At 41.8% G+C, this 24,641-nt stretch overlaps 1 protein-coding gene across 5 annotated transcripts in view; it reads left to right on the top strand.

The window, feature by feature from the left end:
* NUP93 (nucleoporin 93kDa) overlaps positions 1–24,641 on the top strand; it is a 79,131-nt gene that overhangs the window by 19,047 nt on the left and 35,443 nt on the right. Inside the window, exon 1 of one of the 5 annotated variants that reach the window (XM_006752859.2) lies at positions 12,373–12,807. The exons of 3 other annotated variants lie outside the window; for them this stretch is intronic. The gene's annotated coding sequence lies outside the window, so the exon portion shown is untranslated. Of the gene's footprint in view, positions 1–12,372; positions 12,808–13,995; positions 14,404–24,641 lie in introns of those variants that run through there. One more of the 5 variants, XM_006752858.2, reaches the window with a different exon arrangement.

A 24,641-nucleotide genomic window follows, 5' to 3' on the forward strand; every position in this document is an offset into this window, starting at 1 on the left:
TGTTATGTCTCAGGTTTACTGCCCTGCAGGTACACAGTAAAGGATTTCTGTGAAATCCTGGAGCAGCTTTTAGATTTGAAATGCCAAGGCTTTGTGCTTTGAAAATTGGTTGTGTGCAGCTTCTGCTTGATCATCTTTGTTTTCTTTTGCCTCTGAAGCTGAGCTGGAGGTAGAACGATGATGCTAGAAGCAATTTAAAGGGCACATCAAATTTTTACTGTAATTCTGAACTATTGATTGTTGACTTATTTGTAGGTTTAATGCAGACCCATTTCCTTACTTAGCGTCTGACTGGCCATTAGGCTCTGGCAGTGTGCCGGAATGCTGAAATCTTGAATCTTATAATATGATTTGGCTGTCTAAGGGAATTATGTGTGTTTGCTTTTTAAAGATACAGACAAAGCCCTCAACTTTGTGTTTGCTCCAGAAAACAGGAAGTAATTTCTGTATACAGCAAAATTATTCATTTCTAGGAGACAGCATGGAAGTGCGGAGTTGAGTAGAATGCTAACTGAAGTCATACAAATTGGTATCCTTTGGATTAACTGGCTCTTTTAAATAAATGCAAACTAACATAACAGAATTTCAAAGAGAAGACCAAGCAGGGACCCCAAATGTCCTTGTGGTGTTCGAGCGTAGGTCCCAGTTAAGCACTGCTGTGTAAGTGGCCCTCGGCATGGATCTGGTGCCTCTTCTAGAATCCAGCTGAGGGGCTGGTCGTGTCCTGCTTTCGGAGGGAGCTGGGCTCAGGGTGGTTGGAGGAGAAGTAATCATTGTCCATTACAGACTTTCATTCCCAACCTGGACACCTTTCGACTGGAACAGAGAGCGAGTCTCACGTCTTGAGTGAGGGCTCAGGGAGTTAGATGACAAGGAAACATTACGTTTGGGATTTTGAGAGTGTGAATGAGAACTGAATGGAAAAGAGGAAAATCCACTTTTCTCCCTAATTTCAAAACGAAGACATGCTTACTTTAGAGAACTTGAAAAATGGCTCCATGGCCCTTTCTTGATGGCTGTATTGCCCCTGGAAGTTGCTGGACCATTTTGGGAGTGTTAAATTGTATGGACCAGGTACTTGCGACTAGAACATCCGTTTGAAATGATAAGGAAAATAGATCTTTTTTAACAGAGAGGTGAGGAATTAGTCCATAAAGCATGTGTTAGAGATAAATTATAAAAAATGGCTGTTATTATTTAGAATTGCTCAATTCTTATAAACGATCCATCTTTTCTTTCACTCTTTGGTTGCTCACAGCAATGTTTCAGGTGGGTTGAATGGGTGTTGGCATCATCTTTATTAGAAGGGGAAGTTGAGACCCAGATAGATTAGTTACGATCTGAGGTGGAACCTGAACACAGATACTTCTGGTACCTTGCCCTGTATTCTTACTATCATGCCTTGCTGTGGAAAGCATCAAGGGCTGGACTGGTTGGGTGAATGCCATGTTGTTATTTTTTGCAAAGACACTAAGGGAGTTCTTTGGCCACTGATGTTTTGGTCCTTTCCTTCCTGTTGGACCTTTTCTCATCTATTTTCTTTGAAATTTATTTCCATTTATTCCTTTCCTTGTGAAAGGTTTGCTGGTTAATGAAATCAATTGTGGGGATGAAAATGCTACTTAGCAGCAGGGTGAACCAAGTGGAGACAGACCTCATTTTTTCCATCTTAGATACACTTTGGAACAAAAAGTGGTGCTGATGTTTGTTGCTGCTGCTGACTTAGTTTACAGATGCCCTTTAAGTGAAGGGCTCAGGGTTTCTGAGCTTTGTCACCCTAGGGCAGTGGCTCTCAACCTTCCTCATGCCGCGCCCCTTTCATACAGTTCCTCATGTTGTGGTGACCCCCAACCATAAAATTATTTTTGTTGCTACTTCATCACTGTAATTTTGCTACTGTTATGAATCGTCATGTAAATATCTGATATGCAGGATGTATTTTCATTGCTACAAATTGAACATAATTAAAGTACAGTGATTAATCACAAAAACAGTATGTAATTATATATGTGTTTTCCGATGGTCATAGGCAACCCCTGTGAAAGGGTCATTTGACCCCCAAAGGGGTTGCGACCCACAGGTTGAGAACCGCTGCCCTAGGGCCTTTCAGCCTGGTTTATGTTGTCTGAGTAGGTCATTGGTGCCAAGCGAATGCAGCGTGGCAACCCCAAACAAATGTCACATTTGAAACTTTAGGCGAGCTAGACGTCAGGGTTTAGAGCAGATTTGGGGGGGGTGGTGGTATTTATTTTTGGCGGGTTTTTTTGCTTTCTGTTTCACCCCCCATTTCCTTCCTTTCCCTGGGTATCTTCCATTCTTCTGCTTTCCTTTCTTTCTCTCTGTCCTTTGCATCTCTCTTTCTCTGCCTCTCTTTCCCCAGCCTTTTAGGCTGGCTGTCATCCAGAGCAGCTATTGCTAATGGGAGCGTACCTCCTTTTTTTCCAATCAGGAGTTAGCTGTGAAACCATGGCTGTCTTCTCTGTAGAGCGAGCACCATCTAGGTGTGAGGCTGTACAGGGTGGTGGAGAGACTGGTTCTGTGGGAGCCGGGCCTTGCTGGCTGCCAGAGGTGGGCCTCTTCCTCACACGCTCTCATTACTGTGTTTTCTGCATTTGCAAACCCCAAAGAAGTGGAATTTATTTTCTCCATCTAGCTAACCTGCTTATGTTGGCACTTTTAATGGGTACCCGGAAGGTGTATTTTCTTATTCTTGGCCCTTGCCCAAAGCTTCTGCTTATATTCTACTTTTGTGTTTTTGATACCTGACTCAGCTTGATATCGAAGGTGTGTAAGAGTTTTCTGTTATAGTACATAGCAAAGGAACTGATTATACATTAAAGCCAGATCCTAAGTAGAGAGGATGATGGGGAAGAAAATGACCAAGGGATATTTAATTTTGTTTCTCAGGTTTTAGGAAATCAGTTTATAGATTAACTCCCAGCTTCATGTGCGTTCTTCACCATTTGTTAACTATTCATCCTACTAGCTCATGAGAGAGAAGGAGAGAGAAACATCGATGTGTGAGAGACACATCAGTTGGAAGCCCCGACTGGGACTGGGGATTGAGCATATGCCCTTCGGTGTGCGGGCTCATTTTTGGGGGGAAGGGGCGGGGAGCGGTTGTGCTGGACTGGGTTTATTGTGGAATAGCGGACATATTGCAGAGCCCTTTAGGCATCTAGGTCTTTCTTTGGGAGTTCGGGAGGCAAAGGAGCTGTAAATCTCATCTGTCTTTGTATTAGCTTTCTCCCTCTGGTTGGTTTTAATTTCCTTCTCCATTCTCCTCAACGCCCTCAATACCTTTGGCAACCGGAAGAGGCTCTTTCTCTGATTCCAAAGCATGGGATCAGACCAGCACCAGCATCTCTGGGACTTTGTGTGAAATGCAAATTCGCAGGCTCCACCCCAGACGTACCGGATCCAAATCTATGGAGGTGGGATCCCAGAATCTGTGTCTTAACAAGCCCTCCAGTTTGAGATCCACCAGGTTAAGTGATTACAAAAGTCTAGTGTAGGTAAACCCTGTTTTTCCAGCTGTCTGCCCACTTATAAGTTATTATTTGTTTGAGTCCATAAAGAATTTGTTGCCACCCTTGTTTTTATCTTTGTTTCATCAAGGACACAGTGGTCAATAAAATATATGTTTAAAACTTACACATATTAAAAACTTATGACTTCTAATTGGTCATTGATTTTTTTTTTTTTTTTGACCAGGAGGTAGTATTAACTCCGATAACTGAGGCTATAGCTCAAAATATACGGCCTAAAAAGCAGTCAGAGCCCAGAGGGGAATGGAGAGAGGAAGACAGAGGAAAGGGAATTGGAGGGATTAATAATCCCATCTTGGTTCATCGTCATTGTCCTCTCAGATTGCTGTGAGCAGATCTGCTATTGCTTCTGCAAACGTTAATAATTCATGGATGGACTATGCCAACGGAGGCCTTAAATCTGGTTTCTCAGCAGATTAAATACACCGTCTGCCATCAGTAGGAGGCAGGAGAGATGAAAGATGGACTTGTTTTTCTTCACTAACCTGATTTTCTCTGCCTTTCTCCTCAGCTCCACTCATCCTCATTTTGTTTACCTTTTCATTTGCTTCTCACTGTACCCCCCTCCTTCTTCATTAAGTGAGTGGTCGGGATCTGGGGTCTACTGTTAATGACATTAGATTTTTCTTTTCCTTAGCTGCTAGTAACCACAGATGCCATGAGAGAATGCTGAAAGGCAAAATAACCTTAGAAATGCCTAAATCAGTTGGCATATTTGAAAAATGTTTTGAAATGTGCAGCCTCTGTTTTAGAAATCATTTAAACTGATTTGTCTTTGCTTTGAAGAATAATTATATTGTATAGACAGTTGAAGAAGTGTTCTTATTTCATATAGGTCTGATGACATTTCCCCATTTTACAGATGAGACTACTGAGACATGAGGTGCCTCACTTGTTTAGGGTTACCTAGAACCGAGTTCTTTTGACTCCAACTTCTACTTTCCACTAGACTTGATTACCTCTTGCTTTTAGAAATCATATGTAGGTAATCTTATCAGGTGTTAAATAGAATTTAATTAAATTAGTCTCGACGAATATGTATGAAGCTACACAAGGACACAGATTAAATTCTAAATGTAAATTTGCCAAGAAGCACCAGAGTCGGAGAAGGCTGATAACAATCTATAGTTATGCAGACATTTCTAGAGCTTCTGAATAACATCCCTCAGCAACTTAAAGGTTAATCAATAAATATATGTTGAGCACTTAACCCTGGGCATGATGCTTTGTTAAGCACTGTAAGTGGATATAATAGATTCCTACCTTCATTAGATTTTCAGTGTTTTAGGTTACCTGATGGGTTCAGCTATCTGGCATGCCCAGGACCTGAGATGGCAAAGTAGCAGAACTGGGAGTGTTTGCTTTAATCACCTTTAGTCACCTCAGTAGTTTGCTGGGGGACTTAGTGGTAAGAAGTATGTTAATCAAACTGAACCATTGGCTTAAAAATGATTTCTACCCTTGTCACTCTGGAAGGCTGACAGAGAGAAAAAAGATGTGGGAAAGGCAGATTTAAAAATCAGCCTAATAAAAAAAACACACACACATTTTAGAATTTCAGATCCTTGTGTTCCTATTCTAGAGATGAGAAGGGTGCAGTACAGAGATGAAGGCCTGCCTGGTGTTTCATTATAGGACAGTATAAGCTCCCGGGGTAGACAAAGTCCCCGCCTCATTTGCCTTGGCTGTCCGTCTTGATGCGAGGCACTGCCTCCACTCTCCTCTCCCCCCTATTCACGTAGGATGAGCATCCTACAGGACATCACCATGTTTTCTGATTCAAATTCACCTTGTTGTTATTTCTCATATAATTTTACTGTGGTTCTTTTTTTTTTTTTTTAAGGCTGCATCCTTGAATATAATTTTATTATATCTTGATTTCAAATTTTATGTATTGCTTTGAGTAATGCCATATTCAACTTTATAATAGGGATTAATGAGAAAATAGAACTCTGCCTACAATTTTTCTTCATAGGAAAATTTCAGGAACCTATATTTTGTATGTCAGTGAATTTGAAATTCTGACCGGATAACAGAATCAGTTTTCCCCTTGTTTAAATCATTGAGGGTTGGATAATTTTAGTAATTTTCTTTTTTTCTATTGAGGAGTCCTTTTTTTTTTTAAAATCAGTTTTTGGCCTCATCAGTGTTTTCCAGCTAATAGCAGAAACAGTAAATACGTATAGCAAAAAAAGTACATGAAAATGAAGGTTTTAGTGTCTTTAATCTAAAATAATATTAATAATATGATGGAGCCTGCTTTAGTAAGCAAAGTCAAACTCAATATCTGCATTTATAAAAGAAATCTTGGGGCCATATTGAGCTTTAGTACTCCTTTAAATAACAGCTTCCCTGCTCAGTTTAAAATAGAATTTGTCTAAAAGAATTCTATTTACAATCAACCTGGTAATAAATACATCTGCTGTGTAAAGTACATTGGTAACAAGAACTAGCAAGCTGGAAGCCGTTCTTTTGTGTCCACTCCCACCCCCCATGTAATAACTTGAAATCTGGGCTCTGGCGCACACCTGAGCAGCGTTTCTTGGTGTTAGTGTCCCATAGTGCTGTGCAAAGAGCCCTGTAAGCCTTATTTTCTTAATCTGTGCCACAGAGGAAATTAATTACCCCTGAAATTTTATGGCTGTGACTGATAAGTCTTCATATACTTTATTATTTTATTTATTTTTTGCTAAGATAGAACTTTTCCATATAGTCTACAAGTCCTTGCCAAAAATCATTTGTTCCCTGTATCTGAATACTAAGGCTTGATAGATGCTGTGTGTGTGTGTGTGTGTGTGTGTGTGAGAGAGAGAGAGAGAGAGAGAGAGAGAGAGATCGTGCATACTGGAGCTTTCTCATCATTTTGAGTTTCTGAAACCTGGGATGGCAGTATGAATTGCCCTGGAGGAGTATTTGAGGATGCTTCCTCCTCCTGTGTTAGCCTATTCCCATTAGTAACTGTATTTCCTGAGGAACTACTTCTTGAAAACATGTTCAAAGTGGAAATCTTACTTCTTTAAAAAAAAAATTTTTATTGATTTTTTACAGAGAGGAAGGGAGAGGGATAGAGAGTCAGAGTCATCGATGAGAGAGAAACATCAATCAGCCGCCTCCTGCACCCCCCGTCCCCCACCGGGAATGTGCTCGCAACCAAGGTACATGCCCTTGACCGGAATCGAACCTGGGACCCTTCAGTCCGCAGGCCGACGCTCTATCCACTGAGCCAAACCGGCTAGGGCAGCCGTGGGCAAACTACGCCCCGCGGGCCGGATCCGGCCTGTTTGAAATGAATAAAACTAAAAAAAAAAAAAAAAAAAAAAAAGACCGTACCCTTTAATGTAATGATGTTTACTTTGAATTTATATTAGTTCACACAAACACTCCATCCATGCTTTTGTTCCGGCCCTCCAGTCCAGTTTAAGAACCCATTGTGGCCCTCGAGTCAAAAAGTTTGCCCACTCCTGGGCTAGGGCGAAATCTTACTTCTGAAATTACTTTCACTCATGTGGGCTAAGCTTCCAGCCCACCTCTACACTCTGGTTTGTGAGCATACCCGGGGCAGTGGTCCTCACTTAGAACAGTACTCAAGGTGAAATGCCCTGATAAAATTAGCAGATTGCTTTTTCATTGTTGGCTGATTTTCAGGACTTACCAGCTATGACTTCCACGACACTGAGTTTTAGCCAGGACCATTTATTTCATTTTCCCTGAAACGCTTTGGCCCTGGATGCAACTGAGAAGGAAGCTGACTTTGAGAATTGAATACTGTTGGTAATGATGCTTAGTCACAAAGAAGAGTTTGGTGCCTCTGCACATTGGCCAAGAACCACATCAGCATTTCTCTTACTCCCTAAGGCAGCATTTATCTCAGGGAGCTGAAGAGATTTGAAAGAACAAACAACGAGCAAAAGTAACATTTATATGTAGTGCCCCTTTAAGTAGTTGCCTGCATCTGCCTTGGGTGGGGCCTAGTGAACACTAAAAATCAGTGAAGTGGTTTTGTTGAGTGCTTATAAGAACAGCACTATGGTAGACACTGATGAAGATTAGAATAAACATTAATTGCGGATACTGCCCTTTGAAAGCTTCTACCTGGAGAACCAAGCCTAACATCCCTATGATAGGATTAAGCTGTCCAAGACAGTGTAAAGTGACAGGCAAAATTGAATGGGGATGACATGAGATTCTACTAAATGCCATGGGGATTCAGTGGAGAGGGAGGGGGTGCTGATGAATGAAATTTGGGGTAGATGAGGATGGCCCCCTAGAGTAGACGGGATCTGAATAGGAAAGATTAAATGGGTTTAGCTTGCATGAAGTGAAGGAGGATATGAGAGTAAGAACCTGACCAAAGGTAGGTTATATGCTAAGAAATAAAATCTGTCGGGGAGGGGGCCTCAAATGTGGAAGGAGGCACTGCCAAGCAGTGGAGTGTAGGCAGTACTTGCTGTTGAAAATTTTGGAGCAGGTAAATGTAAACAGGAAGTAGGGAGGGTGTGGAAACACTTATGGAAGTGGCAAGTGGCTGGGCCAGTCGAAGGAGACTTGCTGAGTTGTCTTTCAGAGACTTGTGGCCATCCAGCTACGGTGATGACGGACAGGACCAGATTGGTGGCTGAGAAAAGAGGAAGCAGCGATGCATGAGAGTCATTTGGGATAAAACACATCACCCTTGGGTTTAAGAAGGAGGCTCAGAAATAACTCAAGGAGGATTGGCACTGTTGGTCAAGGCTGGGAAATTAGGAAGATTAACTAGATTGAGGGTTGAGAGTTCATATCAGTTTTTGATGTTCTGGGAAGACATCATGGTGAAACATTGAGCGATAGGATAAGCAACACTGCTCAGAGAATAGCCCCAGACAGAATTTTCCAGAGCCTCTGGTATAGAGGTGAGACTTGTGGCAGGGAAAATAAATATATGGGAGAAGTCTGTAGCATTTGGCAAGGGAATCAGGTCTCAGCGAGGAGAGAGGAGCCAGGAGGAGGATGGTGATGGTGGGCTGGGAAGGCAGCCAGGATCCAGCTCTGCCTCAGAAGGCTAGAGATCGGGGACGGTTAACTGCCAACCTGCATGGCCTCTCATTCTTAACTCTTGAAAGCACTTTCCCACCAGTGATATTACTTGATCTTCCCTGCAGCCCAGTGAACCCGGCAGGAGGCAGACAGAGCTCACTAGGGATCTATGAAAGTTTGATTTCCGGGTGCCGCCCTGCATATTGTCATTGCACTTAAGAGCTTTCCAGTTGTTCACTTGAACATAACTTTATAATTCTACTTCAACCACAGAGTTTCAATGGCTTCCTTTTCTCTATTCTGTAATCTTGTTTATTAATGAAAACAGGTAAAAAAGGTAGGATACTAATGTCACACCTTCAAAAATGTCTCCTCGTCCTTGTTGTGTTTCAGGTGTGGGCCTGTGGAAATTGGAGCCATCTTCCAATATTTTTCCTTCCTTCCTACTCAAAGTTTTCAAACCAATTAATTGTATGAGGGAGAAGGTCAGAAAGTCCTTGGAATCTGAATATCTTAAATTGGAGTAACTGTTCCTACTTTTTAGGAAAACATTTGGGGGGTCCTGTACATGTACTTTGCTGGGAAGTTCTTTAATGGACTCATGGGGGAGAATCTATAGAGAGATGAAAATAGAAATAATACTTGAAACTTTTTTTATGAAAGATTACAGAGGATTCGAAGGAACTATCTAAAGGCATGCTTTGTTGGAGTTTTATATGGAATACTGTTTGAAAATTCAAGCCTTCACATGAAATTTGGAGATCTTTCAAATACACAGAGGCCTAAATACACTTTGGCCATTATAGCAGTAAGATCCATCTGTCTTTACTCTTGTGGGTGTCTAGATTTTTTTATATAGTGTGTTAAGTGATGTTCAAGTTAGCGGCTGTTATATGCAGAATGGTGCAGTGTGCAGAGGATTTTGAAAAGTTGGTCCTCTTTGGTAGAAAGGATTAGATGCCATCTTTTCATTTGATAAGCAAGCCCATTTTTATTACTTATATTAATAAACTAGAGGCCCAGTGCATGAAAATCCTGCACTTGGGGGCAGGTCCCCTCAGCTGGACCTGCACCCTCTCGCAGTCTGGGATCCCTCAGGGGATGTCCGACAGATGGCTTAGGCCTGGGGGGAGCGGGCCTAAGCTGGCAGTTGGACAGCCTTAGCGCTACCACAGAGGCAGGAGAGGCTCCTGTCACCGCCGCTGTGCTCACCAGCCATGAGCCTGGCTTCTGGCTGAGCAGCGCTCCCCCTGTGGGAGCGCACTGACCACCAGGGGACAGCTCCTGCATTGAGTGTCTGCCCCTGGTGGTCAGTGCACATCATAGTGACTGGTCTTTCCACCATTCGGTCTATTTGCATATTAGCCTTTTATTATATAGAATGCTGGGTCCAGGAGTTGTCTCCCTTTTCTCTTTTAGTTTTTGGTGCTTAGGGCTATATAAAGACAAAACAAAATTAAACAAGGGACTATTGAATAGGCATTTCGGAATGGACCACTTTATGTTCAGCTGAGGATAAAACAAGCAGAGAGGTATAAGGTGGCTTCCTTCCAGTGTTTACAACCTTCACATACATATTCAGGCACCTGGGGTCTGAGGTAGGTTAGTTAACACCTCTCAGTACGCTCTGCTGCGAGGTTTTTTGCAGGCAGAATCTGCTTTCCTTGGGATACTCCTTGATTGGCGGGAGATGGAGTCTGAGCTGGGGTACAATTTATTCTAGCATAAATATCCTTTCAGTTTATTTGTTGGGCATACTGCTGAAGAAGTGTGTCTTAATAGTGAGTAAACTCAATGAGGTATTTTTTGTTTTGTTTTGTTTCTTAGTTATTAAAAGGGGTTTTCTCATTTACCTATAGTGAACTTCACAGGGCTTCCTCAGAGAATAGGTTTTAACCATCGGTGAAATGGTTTGACTGTAACCACACTGGGGTCTTTGGGTTCTTTTTCTTCTTGCCCCTTCCATCCCCAAGCAGAAACTCATTGCTGCATATCCCTATGCTCCAATGCAGTATTTATTTGATCCCAAACAAAAGAGTTTGCTTCTTGGACTGGTTCAGAAAGAGGTCCCCCAGGATTGTCTTTTGTTCAGTAATTGGAGCATAAGCCGAGCCTGGTTAATTTCAAAGCTACCCCCAACACACGGTTTCTCCCTCCCTCCTCGTGCAGTTTCTCAGCTGCTAGTGGTACCTTGTATTGGGTCTGGAACAAAAAAAACTTGAATTGTTGAATGTTCGCTACAACTACTGTGACATCTGCTATGGCATCAATAGCACTGTTGGTGCTGTTAATTTTAAGTTAGGGGGAAAAACAAAACTAGAAAGCTCTTGAGCTTTACAGTGCTTGTTAACACATGCACCTCCAAATTATGCATTTGGTGCTATCACAATGAATAAAACAAAGGAAATCATGAGTTGATTTTTATGTTAGTAACATAAGTTCTTTCACTGTTACTGTTCACGCACCAGTGTGTTCCTATGTTCATTCTCTTTCATATAGCTTTCTCGTTTTTATAAAATGTCTGACACATCTCAATTCTGAGCACTTAATTGGCAAAAGTTCTATTGAAAGATATATTGGTTAATTATATTAGTTGTTTTTCTTTTAAAGCAATGAAATCTGTAACTTGGCTCTGCTTTAAATACCAAATTGATGATTCTAGATGAATAAGAACCTTAAGTAGCCAAATTCTAGATGCCAGGTAGCCAAGTTAATGTTTGTTTAAAATATTTTATGAAATTGAAAGCCTCATGTGTCCTTCGGGTTCTGCAGCGTCGGTGTTGGTTCTGCGACCAGCAGATTGCACTCATAGGGTTTGTGGGGTTTGTTTCTGAAGATGAAAGAGTCTTTCTCTTGATATTTCTTTTGCAGCCGGTACCTTAATGACAGTCCACTACCTGCCTGCCTTACTTTAATCATCTGGCGCCTGTGTCTTAGTGCGGTTTCATCTGCTTCTTCACAAGCTTCCCTGTAATTGCATAGTTTGCTGCATTGAATTTCTTTTAGCGACAATGAAAAACACATGTTAGTATTTTAATGTAGGCTTTAAGTTTCAGGCTATACATTAAAACATGGAGGGAAAAATCTCCTTCTGAGGAACACTTTTAAAAACCATTACAGTATAATGGGAATATTCATTACTTACACATCATATATTTTCCCCCTCAATGTTGTATAAAGAAGTGACAGTTGAGCTGAGCATATGTTAATAAAAGGTCTGCATTTCCCTTTGTCACTGACAGTTTCATTGGCTGTATATTCCTGAGATGCAAATAACCTCGTTTCTGTTCAAAGCTATAATTGATCTGAATAGTTATTTAAACAGTATCAAAACCTTTTAACTACTGAGAGGCCAAACATTTAAGATGGGGAATTTGCTGTTCTGTGTGGAGGACGGTGCAGTTGACGAGGGCGCAGTCATCTGAGATGCTTGTGTATGTTGGAGCTACACATTCTGTAGGCTAAAATGGCAGAATCTGCCTGCTGCTGTATAAAATCTTTTAACTACCATTTATTTTAGCATCATGGCATGTGCAAACTCCTGCTGCTCAGTTAAGGGACCAGCTTCACAACTGGGGTAACAATCTGTGGCTACAGCACTGCATCACAATGCAGCAAATGCATTTTCCACATTAACCAAACATGACAGCTGAAGCGATTTCTACCCATGCAAGATGTCGGAAGTCATCAAAAATTCACATCAGAGTAATTGCAGTAGCTTGGGTCGCCGGGGGGGTTGGGGGGGGAGTATCATAGCATTTCTTGCCTACATGTTGTCTCTCCCCCTCTTAAATCTTAACTTGGTACAGTCCGTTAACAATAAAATACCCTTCTGTAACCTATAAACTGTTACTCCCATCAGTTTGTGCCTTCAAACTGATGGCTGACTTCTCTGAATTTGTGTAGAGCAGAAGGAATGATGATGCTGTGCCCTGGGGGCTGCAAGGCACCCTTTCCAAGGGCCCTGCAATCTCATTGTCTAATTGGACTCTTTAGTGCTTCAGTCATGTCAACATTTGCAGGGTGTTCTCTTTTCCTTTTTCTTCTTTCTCTCTCTCCTCTCTTGTCTCGTCCTACCCTTCCTCCCCCCCCTCCCCCCGCCCTCCCCCTCCACTTTTGGCTGTTCAGAGTGGGAAAAACTTGAGCACTGGTTCTAACAGAGCTCATCCCACATACAAGGAATGGAAGAGCTGCAGTGACCAACAGCAGCCACCGGTCTGGAACTCCTTAAATTTGAGAGCTGCAGGTAGGATTGCCTTTGCCTGTATTTTGTAAAGAAATGAAGATAAATGCACCTAGTAAATAGAGTAACAGCATGTTTTAGTACCTCTGAAAGACAGGGTCTTGGTCCGTTTAAAATGTTCAGAAAAATTCAGAGGCATTTAACTCGTTTGATAGAAAAAGTACTTGATTCTCCTGAGAATTGTTCAGATTTGTGCCTTGTCATTCTAATATTTTTGTTTAAAAAAAATCTGTTGGGTGGGGCAGAGCGGTATTTGCTTAAAGATTTAAATGGTTATGTAGGATTTTTGCAGACTTCATCTTTAAGTAGTACATAGTGCGGACTTTCTTTAGGATTCTTTTAAAAAGATGCATGTGAACTGCAATTCTTATTTGAGATAAAATATTAAAGTAGAATTTCTTTGCATTGCTAAAACCAGATCCTTCTTTGGGATTGTAGATGACAGTGTGTGTGTGTGTGTGTGTGTGTGTGTGTGTGTGTGTAGGATACCTTACCAAGGAATTCAGTCATTTATATTTTGTTACAGGGAAAAAGTACTGTTAGAATTAGAGATATCTGGAATTATCTCCCAGGAAATGCTTTAGCATAAGGCTTTACATGAAAAAGAAATAGTAACATCAAAGATGTGGATTCTTAAAGTTACTTTTTAAAATTCATCCTCAGAAGAGTATGCTATGAGTCCTTTAAATATATTTCAGATTGTTTGGTGTAGAGAACGTGATTTGTATAAGTGAAATGAAAACTTCCTAAGTCATGCAAGCATTATCCAGAGGGTAGTAAAATTGTAAATGTTGCCTATAACACTTTTAATGCCTTGAGTAATATCAGAGATAAAATGCTTTTAATTCCGCATTAAAAAGCAGCTTTCTTGTTGTATATGCATATTACAGTAATGTATAGCTTTTTATCGCAGGAATGTATTTGTATCAGGGGACCAGTAAGGTCTGGACTTCTTTCCTCAATGGGGACTTGGAAATTGCTCACCTAGTTGAGAGATTTAGCTGCCTTCTGAGGTGTGGGACTTACTGTACTCTTAACAATAAGAAGACTTGAGGAGCTGTCAAGTGGGGAATGGAGGAGGGCTGCTCAGGGAAGGGAGAGGGACTGAGATTTTAGCTTGTCTGGGTGTTGGAGGTCTGGATTTACCCAAGACCAGGATTCCTTTAAAACTCTGACCCAGTGCAGCATTGCAAAGAATTGATTTCTGAGATGAGACAATGAGCTGTGGTTTGCATTTTGTAAAGATGGAGGAAACCTCTCACACTGACCCTGTATGGAGATGACTCAATTATCCGTGCCTGGTACAGTTGCAAATTATTTTCCTTTGTCTGAAGTGGGTGGATGCCAGCGGCTTCATCAGGGCTCCTTAATTTAATGTATGGAAAATGTCTCAGCCACCATTTTTAACAATTAGCTGTATCACGGTTGAGGTGAGCTGGGTTCTGAAGGCAGCTGCAGGGCCATTTCATTTACATTAGGTCTGTGCCACCAGAGCTTTGTTACTATAAAACTCAGCAATGAATTTGCAGACTGCAGACAAGAGTTCTCTAGGAGGGTGGAGAACGTTCCCTGGAAGAAAATGGAATCCTTTTGTCTACAGTAAGTATTTCTCATACTTATATAGCTGTCAGAGGTACAAAAATTGCCTGTGGTTGAATGGGCAAAACAGACTTTAAAATGAATGCTGCAAATGCTAAAGGTGTAACAAAGGTTCTTGGATATGTTCTTTTATGTATGTGTTAGAAACCAAGTGTGATATATATATACTTGAAATAGAGGTTTTATTGAAGATTTTAACACATGCTTTGAATTAACTATGCATTGTTAATTTAAGGTAATGAGAGGTATGAATTTATCACTAGTCAAAGATGAAAATGACACTTGAGAGAAAAAGGAAATCTAAATATGGTATATTTAAAAGAGTTCAGGATTCTTTTCACTGTCTTTTACAGTCAGTTTATTTTTCCATTCCTAAAGAAAATTGCTGGATTTTAGGTGGTTTTTGTTGCTGTTGTTGTTTATTTTTAAGAACATATTTTCATGGTCTGTGTAACAGCCAGAAAAAATGTTTTAACAAGATAAGATTTTGCCCTAAAAGATCAATAGATTGGGGCTTTCATTCACTAATGAGGATAATTTTTAGTGCCTTCTGTTTAATTTCACTTCACAGCTACTTGTGGAAAACTCTTGTTTGTAATTGTAAGCTTAGAAATCTTGATTTTTAAAATTAATTGGATTTGACTGGGCTAATTCCTTTGTTTCTTCATGCTGTTACTTAGAGGAAACAAGTAGATTTTAACTTTGATTTGTGTGTTTATCTTTTTAAAGGCACTTAACCCTCAAGATGTATAGTAAGTGTATATTTACAGTAAACTGTACATGAAGAATATGCTCAAAAGGCCTTGGTAGCTATTCCAGGAGTTGAATCTTCACAGAACGGTTATTGAAGAAACCTTTTAACTTGATATCAGATTTATAAAACCAGCTGTTCTTCCAGGTCTGGTTGCGCTAAATGCTGTTTACTGTAGTCACTGAGTGCTGTTTTCTAATTAATAGAAGCTCTTGAAACTAGAAGAGAGGAGGATTTTCACATCAGTCTTTTCATTGAAATCGGAAGGCTCAGTTGTCCTGTTTAGAATCCTACAAAGATTCCATAAAGCTTGCAGAAATCTTATTTATGCTTGCAGCATAAAAGCCTAGATCTCTGTATATTTTTTTAACCCCAAGAGGGACATTTAATATATTAATTGTTTAGATATATGGTATATAGATACATAAAATGCAAAAGGAGTCTTCCTCCTTTGATTTTACAAGGCTTGCACTTGAAATAAAAGTGTGAGGGCAGCAAATTAGAACTCCATTTTATTTACAGCTTTGCGTGCATAAAATGTTTGGTTGGATGGCATGAGCGGTGTCAGCCTTCCTTTGAAATTTTTACACTAAAACTTGGTGGGAGTTTGTGGCCAGCTTTTCTTTCTCTGGTTTAGGGAAGCTGTGCAGCAGGTGCCCGGGTGCTTCTTGTTGCCTTTGCCTCCTCCATGCTCTACTCAAGTTGGGCTGCTGGGAAGAGGCTCTCCTTTCTGGTACTTGTAGGGCTTTCCCAAATTGCCTGACTCTAAGCTCGTCAGTTTTCTCATGAAATTTTAGCCTGGCTGGTAGTAAAGAGTCAGGGGATGGCTCTTTTTGCTACAAAAAAAAAAGTATTCATAGCAAATCTTTGAATGCTCTGGCAGCGAGTGGCATAATGTAGATAAGCAAGCATGCCTGCCGGGCCCGCTAGGACTCACCGTGGTGGCACTAAGATGGCAGTGAGAGGAAAGGAAATGGCGGCACCAGGAGCTCTGACAGAGGTGACCGCACGTGAGCTATCTTCCGTCAGCCTAGTTTGAAGTCGCCCTAGTAACACTGTCTTGCCAATTTGCAGCAGCTACTTTTTATTCTGTTAGAAGTGAGAAATTTTGAGATGTTCCTGAAGTAAAGACTTAGCATTTATATGTAGATAGCTTCCGAAGAATGCTTTTAAGAAATTGTTGGCAAATATGAGTAAAGTGAAATTTTAAACAGATATTTTATATCAGCACTTCTGCAGATCCTTGCTTTGTGCTTCCTTCTTCTTTTTTTTAAAATGTAGAAACGTACTCCTTCCAGTGTAAGATGGATATTCAGGAAACAGAAGACAGGAAGCTGCTCCTTTATGCAAGATGAAACTAGCATTCCTATGAGAACGTTATTCATGCTTGATTCTGATTTTCATTCTCATTCTTTGTGGGTTTGGTAATTTTATATATAAAATATATGTCTGCTGCTTTCAAAACCAAAATTGATTGTATTTCTTTTGTGGTTCAAAGTACGGATTATTTTGGAAATGACAGTGCTAATTTCTTACTTGTTCCCACCTGTCATGGAGTTGGAATGTCTGGAGCTAGCCTTAGAGTTTTTGTAGTACAATCAGCTCATCTGGCAGTTGGGCGAAGCAAGGTTTACTGTAGTTAAACAACCTTTCTCAAGGTCACACATCTAAATCCAGGCCACCTGACTCTTGGTCTGTGCTGTGCCTCTGTCTGCATTTGACTCCATCTTTCTTTTTGTGGGTTTACTGGTGACCGATAGATCTATGGGTTGAGCTTCCCAAAATGACTCATTGAGCTGTGTATGGAGTTTTCCTGGGCCTGTGTGGTAGTAGATGATATGCATTTATCACTTATAAACAAACATTTAAAAATAAGATATACTGCCTAGCTGGTTTGGCTCAGTGGATAGAGTGTTGGCCTGCGGACTGAAGGGTCCCGGGTTTGATTCTGGTCAAGGGCATGTACCTCGGTTGCAGACTCCCAGCCCTGGCTGCGGGGGGTAGGGGTACGAGGATTAAAAAACAAAAAGAAGATATACCTGCAGGTCAAGTTTTCCAGTCCATTGTGTTTGGCTCCGAAAGTCTCCTGGGAGGGGCATGGGCGTCACATCCGTCTGTTCTGAGCAGGGATGGAGTGGCGCTCTGATGTGCCCTTTAACTCTGGGCGCGAGGGTGCCACAGTGCAGGGTTTAGCCTCCCCCTCCTGTGTGGATGGGCTGCGTGAAAGACCTTAGCTCCCTGTCAGTTTCAGGCAATTTGTATTTGAAAAATGGTCTCGCCCTCTCTCCTCCTGTTGCTTGTGTTTGTCACTCCAGCTAAGCAGTGTTTTGAGTTGTCTTGTCCCCGTGGTGACATTGGCGAGTGGTTCATCCTGCAGGATGACAGGGTAAAGTTAGCTCTGACAGGGTGAAGTCAGAATGTTTTCAAACTTAATGAAGGTTTTAGAGAGAGTGTGAAACCCCAAGTACTGTTAGCAGAGGAGTGCTGTGACAAATTACATTTAAGACAGTGGAAAGCTATAAAAGGGAAGGACTCTTGTTTGTTTTTCTTGTTTGTCTTACTGGTCTCCAGACAAATACATTAAAATAAAAAAAAGAATTTCTGAGCTAGAAGAAACTGCAGGAACACCAGAGTGCCCTTTGCTGTGACAGCCATGATGATCAGTGCTCCAATCCCATCAGCATAAGCTGTGCTGCATCGCGGGAGGAGCTGTTTCGACTGCAATGTACATGACTGACACCGTGTACCAGCAGGGAATTAATGTGGCACGTGGTGCCAAACGTCGTCTTGACTAGTAGTGCCCCTGGTGCTTGCTAAATAGAGCTCGAGGCTTAGCCCTGAGCCCTGTAGAAACCAGCCTGGCAAAAACCACTTAGCTCCCACCTGATGGCCTGGGAGACACACCTTCTGCTATCTGCCCTTCTTACAGCCCCAGATCGTGCTTTTGTTTCCTGACCTCAAAGGGAAAAGATACTAGATTTGACAAAACAGGGGATCTATGGCTTTGTTGGTTAAAAAAAGAATACAGGGTTGTTTTAATGAGTTGTCCTAGAGTGGGTTTGGGAGAGAGTGGGAGGGGATGTTGGCCACAGTAAAGGCCAGTATTGATGCACTTCCATTTCTTTTATACTGCAATGCAGTTAGTACCAGAGTTCTTTGAATGTGGACTAATCCGTCTTCAAGATGGAAATCAGTTCCTCAAAGACATATTAAAGCATTTTTTATTGTCTCTTAATGTATCCTCCTTAACTTTCCATCACGTTAGAGTGGCTGCGGCACTAATGTTTTATAGGTTTGTGCGCACCTTTGGGTGAGGGAGGGGTTCTGCTGCTGCTCTTGGAACCCAAGCATACTCCGGCACGCTGCAGTGTTCCCCTTGCAAGCTAGATTGGAAAGTTTTCTCTTCAGAATCTTCCCTGATCTGTGTCCCCCCAAGTTAGCCCTAGCAAGTATGTTGGCTTGGGGTGGGAGGTGGCAGGGAGAAGCTAAAATGCTTGGAATTGCTGTCCTTGCTTTCTCCCATGGGGCCACCTCTGCAGTCTGGGAGCAGTTGGCTGGCTGCGATCTCTCTCCCTTTCTTGGCTCCTAGTGTTCCTGCGCCCTGAGCCCCCCAAACCCACACCAGTTCCAGGAGTGGAGTGGTGGAGAGAGAGGATGGCCGGCACAAGCCCAGCCCCTGCTGCAGCTTGGTACTCTGCTGCATCATGGCCCCTGTCGCTCTGGTTAATTTCTTCTGAAGTGGTGAGGTATTAGCATTGAGAAATCACAGCCTCTCCCCAGACCTGGTGACCAGCAGGGAGAGCTGCTTACTGGCCCTGGAAGATTATTTCAGGGCTCCTTGGATTTGGGAGGACGGGGAGTTCTGCTGAAAACCATTTCCCCCCACTGGTGCCCAAATGTCTATCATTTATTACTTTACTCATTTATATTATTCCCTCACTACTTGGAGTTCTCCACATGGAGTCTCCTACCCATTGACTGAGCTGGATAGATTGCCTCTCTTTCCCAGACAGCCAGAGATAGGTAGCAGGTAACAGGAATTCCCTGGGCCCCCTAAAAGGGGCCGATATGGTATTGCAGCAATAGCACAAGAGACTTAAATGGCCCTCCCAGGGATGCAGCCCTAGCCTGATGCCTTGTTGTAGAAATAAGAGGCACCTAGTACTGGTAGTTATGTGCCCACATTTTGTTGACAAAGGAGGTGTGCTACCTCCTCCCCTGCACCCCTTCTTACTGTATCACAGGAATGGCATATCTGCATTCTCAGTGATGACTTTCCCTTCTGGGTCATTTCTTTACCCAGTGCTGAAAATCTTGGAAAGTTGGTGTGGTTTTTTTTTGCTATAATTTCCTTCCTCCCTCCCTCCCTCCCTCCCTCCCTCCCTCCCTTCCTTCCATTTTTGTTGGGATGGGGAGGATAATAGGGAGGGGTCACAGAAGGCAGTTAGATGGACTCACATGAGTGGCTTTCTCAAAGGCAGGTGGCTTTTTCTAGAAGGCTCAGGTGAGTGGAATTGTGTCATGGCTGTATTGGCATGCCCGTGAAGGGCCCAGGCGTGCCAGTCAGTATACTTAGGTCAGAATGCTGCCCATAAGGCCATAGGCAGGTCCCGGAGGAGGCATTTCTCTGAGCCGTGTATTCTTGGGTGTAGAATTTTCTTGCACACGTTGAGTTTTCTTCAGTCTGAGAATTTGTAGACCACCCTGTAAACGAATTTGAGTTATGGAGAGCAAATGATTCATTTTGCCTTGATGGACCCAAATCCATCACATAGGTTTGTGACCCTTTGTTTAGCCCAGGAGCAGAAACCATGTACAAAACGGGACCCTGCTGCTTGGCAGTGTCGGATGGCCTGGTGCCCATGCAGTGCCGTGTTATAGAGCCAAGGTCTGCCACCTGTGGCTCCAGAGCTGCCTGCGGGTCGATGGGTATGCAGAGCTGGCAAATGGTGGGACTCCACAGCCTCTCTTGCAGGGTCTGCTGCCACCTGCTGCATGAGAGCAGCGAAGCTTTTGCATAAGTGCACAGTGAGAAATCATACGGCAGCATTACAAATGGATTACAACTGGCGATGTCCCCTCTGCCAGTTCAGCATTGCTTTCTGCAGGGGTGGTTTTGAAGATAGATACTTTAATTCAATCTGTAAACAAATTATTTAAATATTTATTTATTTATTTATTGCTGAAAACAAGCAGTGGGACTTACCCTAAATATCTAAGTGGGAGAATAAAGCCTTGATTTGCTATTCAGTCTGTATTCCTTGCAAAAAGGAGATTCAGTCTCTTGTGGGCCTTTTAAAAAAAAAAGAATACATTTTTATTGATTTCAGAGAGAAAGGGAGAGGGAGAGAGATAGAAACATCGATGATGAGAGATTCACTGATCAGCTGCCTCCTGCACGCCCCCCACTAGGGATTGAGCCCGCAACCCAGGCATGTGCCCTTGACCTGAATCGAACCTGGGACTCTTCAGTCTGCAAGCCGACACTCTATCCACTGAGCCAAACCGGCTAGGGCTCCCATGGGCCTTTTAAGCTGACATCTTATGTATTCTTATTTTATTACACTAACTATTGGTCTAAGATAATAACCAAACATGCTATAAACAATGTAAAAGTTTCCCAAATCCTGAAAATGCCCTGGTTTTAAAATTTCTCTCTTCATCTTGTGGGTTTTATCACAATGAACATCTCTTCCGCCTGAGAAATTCCTTGAGGTGCTCTCTGCAGGCACCACAAAGGGAGTTAATGAAAGAGTCTCCACACCATCTGATAAGCCCAGGGCTCCCACGGCCACACAGTTACTGTGTGCTCATTTGAAAACAGTATCTCGCTTTGTCCTTCCTCACTTTCTCCTGAAGTAACAGTTTACCTTGGTAAGAATTTCCCCCATTCGTTCAGAAATTGGGAAGAACGTTTGGGAGTGGTTAAGGGAGTAGGCATTTTCCTGAGAAGGAGCTGAAGCAAAAGAATGGATAGAACTCACTCTGTCTTTAGGGAAATTGGACGTGTCTCCATTCACCGCCTAAAGATCTAATGAACACTTACAGTGCGTATTGGAATTCTTGTTTCATCTCGGAGCAGACCCTCTTCATTATTCTGTTTGTTTTTTAAGTTTATTTTTTTCTCTGCTTATTTTTCACTCCATCTCATTGCTGTCCTCGCGCTATGGCTTGTATCTCGGCAAGGTTATTGTGAACCACAATGACCATTTTCTACTGTTACTGCTTTCAATTATTAATGTTATTTGATTTGGAATGTTGGTTACAGGTTTCCTATTTTGTATATAGTGTATGTGTTAAGTGAGAGAGGATACAAGACTTTTGTTGCACCCACCATGTGTTTTTATCTTATGTCAGAGTCCTTCTGGCACAAAGGCTGGCCTGCTGTGGGCGCCTCGCTTTCAGTTTTGACAGCATGGATTGCCATTTGGTCTCTTGAAGAGGAAGAGACATCGAATGGCCTTTGTTTTTTTGAGAGCCGTGTAAACTGTGGCTTTTGCTTTGTGGGCCACTTTAGACTCATTATTTCATCTTTTTCCATTTTATTTTTTAATACTGATCAGGAAATGCGTGTTCTTCCATTCAAACCGTTTATGTAACTAACATCACTTATCTGTAGTAGGTGGGAAACAGACCTGTGAAAGGATCAGTGTCGGCTTTTATTGCCGTGCTACTTTCTCACTGAAGTGCATACTGAAATTTTTCTCACAGAGACCCTTATTTCTTACAGTTTTCACTTTTGGAAGGCAAAGAAGCTAAGAGAATTTGGCCATTTGACAAAAACAAACATCCTTTTGCTCATTCTCTTTTTCTGCAGTAGTCATTAGCTGCCACTTGTCTTCTGGAACCCAGAGTCTGCAAGATGATTAAAAATTGTGCATTTTCATGCCCATATTTCTCAACCTGAGCTATTTTAAAGCCAGTTTGGCTTCCAGGTCCCTGAGTTGTGACCACATATTTGACAGGCGAATTGACTTACCTTGTGGTTACATGCTGGGTTGTTCTCAGCCAGTATACAGTGCAAGGCAGCCCACTTCCTCTGTTAAAGATGGGACACGTAACTGAGGATATTGCTTGGACAGATGTACGGTGTTTATTGTTCCGTGGCAATAAATATTAATATTTTGGAATGCTACAGAGTTGACATTTAGAGCAGTAATTTCCAGCTTTTTTGTCTGTGACCCATAGTAAGAAATACATTTTACGCAATGATCCACTTCATACATACTAGTACCTATAAGTGTATGTAATTGAAAGAAGTTCCATAACATAGTATTTATCCCTACCAAATATCTCTGTACTATTCTATTTCATTTGAAAAGTTGCTGTTTGATTTTGTGACCCAATTATGGGTCCTGACCCGCATTTTGAACAACACCGTTGTAAAGAAATGCCAAAAACTTTACTATGTGAAGTAGGAGGAAGAAAGGAATAAATAAATAAATACTGCAAGCGTTACATCTGTTTATCCACTGTGAAAAGTTGTTAGAAAATTTGTATTTTAAGTCTGAGTCTTGCTGCTTACAAACCAGGTGATCTTAAATATCATTTGAGAGTTGGTAGAAGCTCTAGACCATCAACAGTTTTTTAAATGTTTAATCTATTTTTTAAATTAAAGAACGTTTTTTAATTTTTCAATTGCAGTTGACATACAGTATTATATTAGTTTCAGATTAGACAGTTATATAATTTACAAAGTGATCACCCCGATAAGTCTAGTACGAATCTATATTAAGAACACACTTTGAAGTATGGTCCAGTTAAGTAGTATTGAGAGACAGTCTAGAATTAGGTTAAAGGTAAGGACTATAACCAAACGTGTGTAACAAAGATGTAGAATGCAGTAATCACCATACCCATGTGGGTAAGCTCCGATTAGTACTGGTTTAAGGGCTAGTATTCTCTGAGCCTTCAACTTCATCATCTATAAAGGGTAACTAATAATTGATGAAGAAAACCAATTTAAGGCTATTTTGCTCCCCTCCTGAACTCTTCTTTTAGAGATAAAAAGGTTTTTCTTTGAAGTTTACTATTCCCTAAGTATCTCAGAGACAGTTGGTCTCTTGAGAGTTAAAACTCTTGAGAGTTAAAATTCTGCCTCTGCCTCTTCCTGGTGGGGAACCCTCCGTCACACATTAAATGCCAAAATCTGTTTCTTACCTATAAAATGGAGTGGAGGGGAAGGGGGAAGAGTAGGGGTGATCATGTCTACTCTTTCATTTGATAAAAGATTAGCAATAATGTCTTTGAATTGCTTAGAGCAGTGTCTGACCCTTAACTGCTTCCTGAAGGGGAGCTATAATATGTTAGAGAAAGCTTGAAACCCAAACCCATCCAAGGAGCCAGTTAGAAGAGATTCTGTTTCCAGGACTCTGGCTGTGAGGAGCAGTATGCAGACAGGGATGTCAGGAGTAGTTATCTCACATGCAGGCCTGCAGATGTTCACGGAATGTTCCTCATTGAGTAGGGCTACAGTAGAAGGGTCGGGTGGGAGCCTATGAGCAATTAAAACGTGCTTATTGGCAAGAAGAGGGGATGTTAGTGATGAGGGACTCTGAGGGTCACAGGTAGGTCACTGGCATCTCCGCATGGAAGGTTGGACCTTCTCTATGACCAGGGGTCTTCACTGTGGCAAGGAGCCCCACCCAGTGAGAGAAGGCACCTCCCTTCCTACCCAGCTCACCTCTCCAGAAAACCCATTTATGATAAGTTTTAAAAGTATCTATCTGGGATGAGAGGTGACAGGACAGTTGAAAGGAAAGGAACACAGGTGGAAAAGGGAAGTTGAGGAAGAGACCTGTGGGAAGCATGGGCTGAGGCAGGTATTTTTCTGCCCAACTTTTTAATTCTTTGTTATTTTTCTTGTTGTCCTTAAAAAGAAAAGGACTGCCACTAGATGGTGCACAGGTCCAGCGGGATTCTGACGATAAATTTTAAGGTTTTTTCAAAACTAGTCACCAAAAATGTGTTGTCTTTAAAAATAAAATGTGACTTGTAGCCTATTTTAGTGTTTCATTTTAGAAAGCAATAAAGGATAAAAAATTCAAATTCTCTATCTTTTGTGAACTCAGTTTATGCTGTAGAGAAAGCCTAACTGTGGAGGCACATAATGGTAATATTTTAAGGAAGAAAATAATCTGCCCAGAACAATATCTTTTCTTCTTCTTTTTCTTTCTTAACTACTACTTCGAATTTCATTTCTTAAAAATCTTTTAGAATTGTCTCACAGTATGTTGCTTTAGAACAAACGTGTCTGATGGTTGTTTTTCACTTGTGTTTTAATGGTGTGTATGTGTATGTGGGTTATATGTAGACATGGTGCAGTCAAAAGAATGGGATAGGTTGGTCGTTGAGAAGAGCAGAGGACGCCCAGTGAGGGGGGGGGCAGTTGGCATAGCCCCTCCCACCCCAACCAAAAAGAATAAAATAAGACCAGGCCTAATCAGGTAGTGGTTATCACCCTCCTGGCACCGCCCCCCCCCCCCCC

Source organism: Myotis davidii, unplaced genomic scaffold (assembly GCF_000327345.1).
Source record: "Myotis davidii unplaced genomic scaffold, ASM32734v1 scaffold590, whole genome shotgun sequence".
Taxonomy (NCBI): Eukaryota; Metazoa; Chordata; class Mammalia; order Chiroptera; family Vespertilionidae; genus Myotis; species Myotis davidii.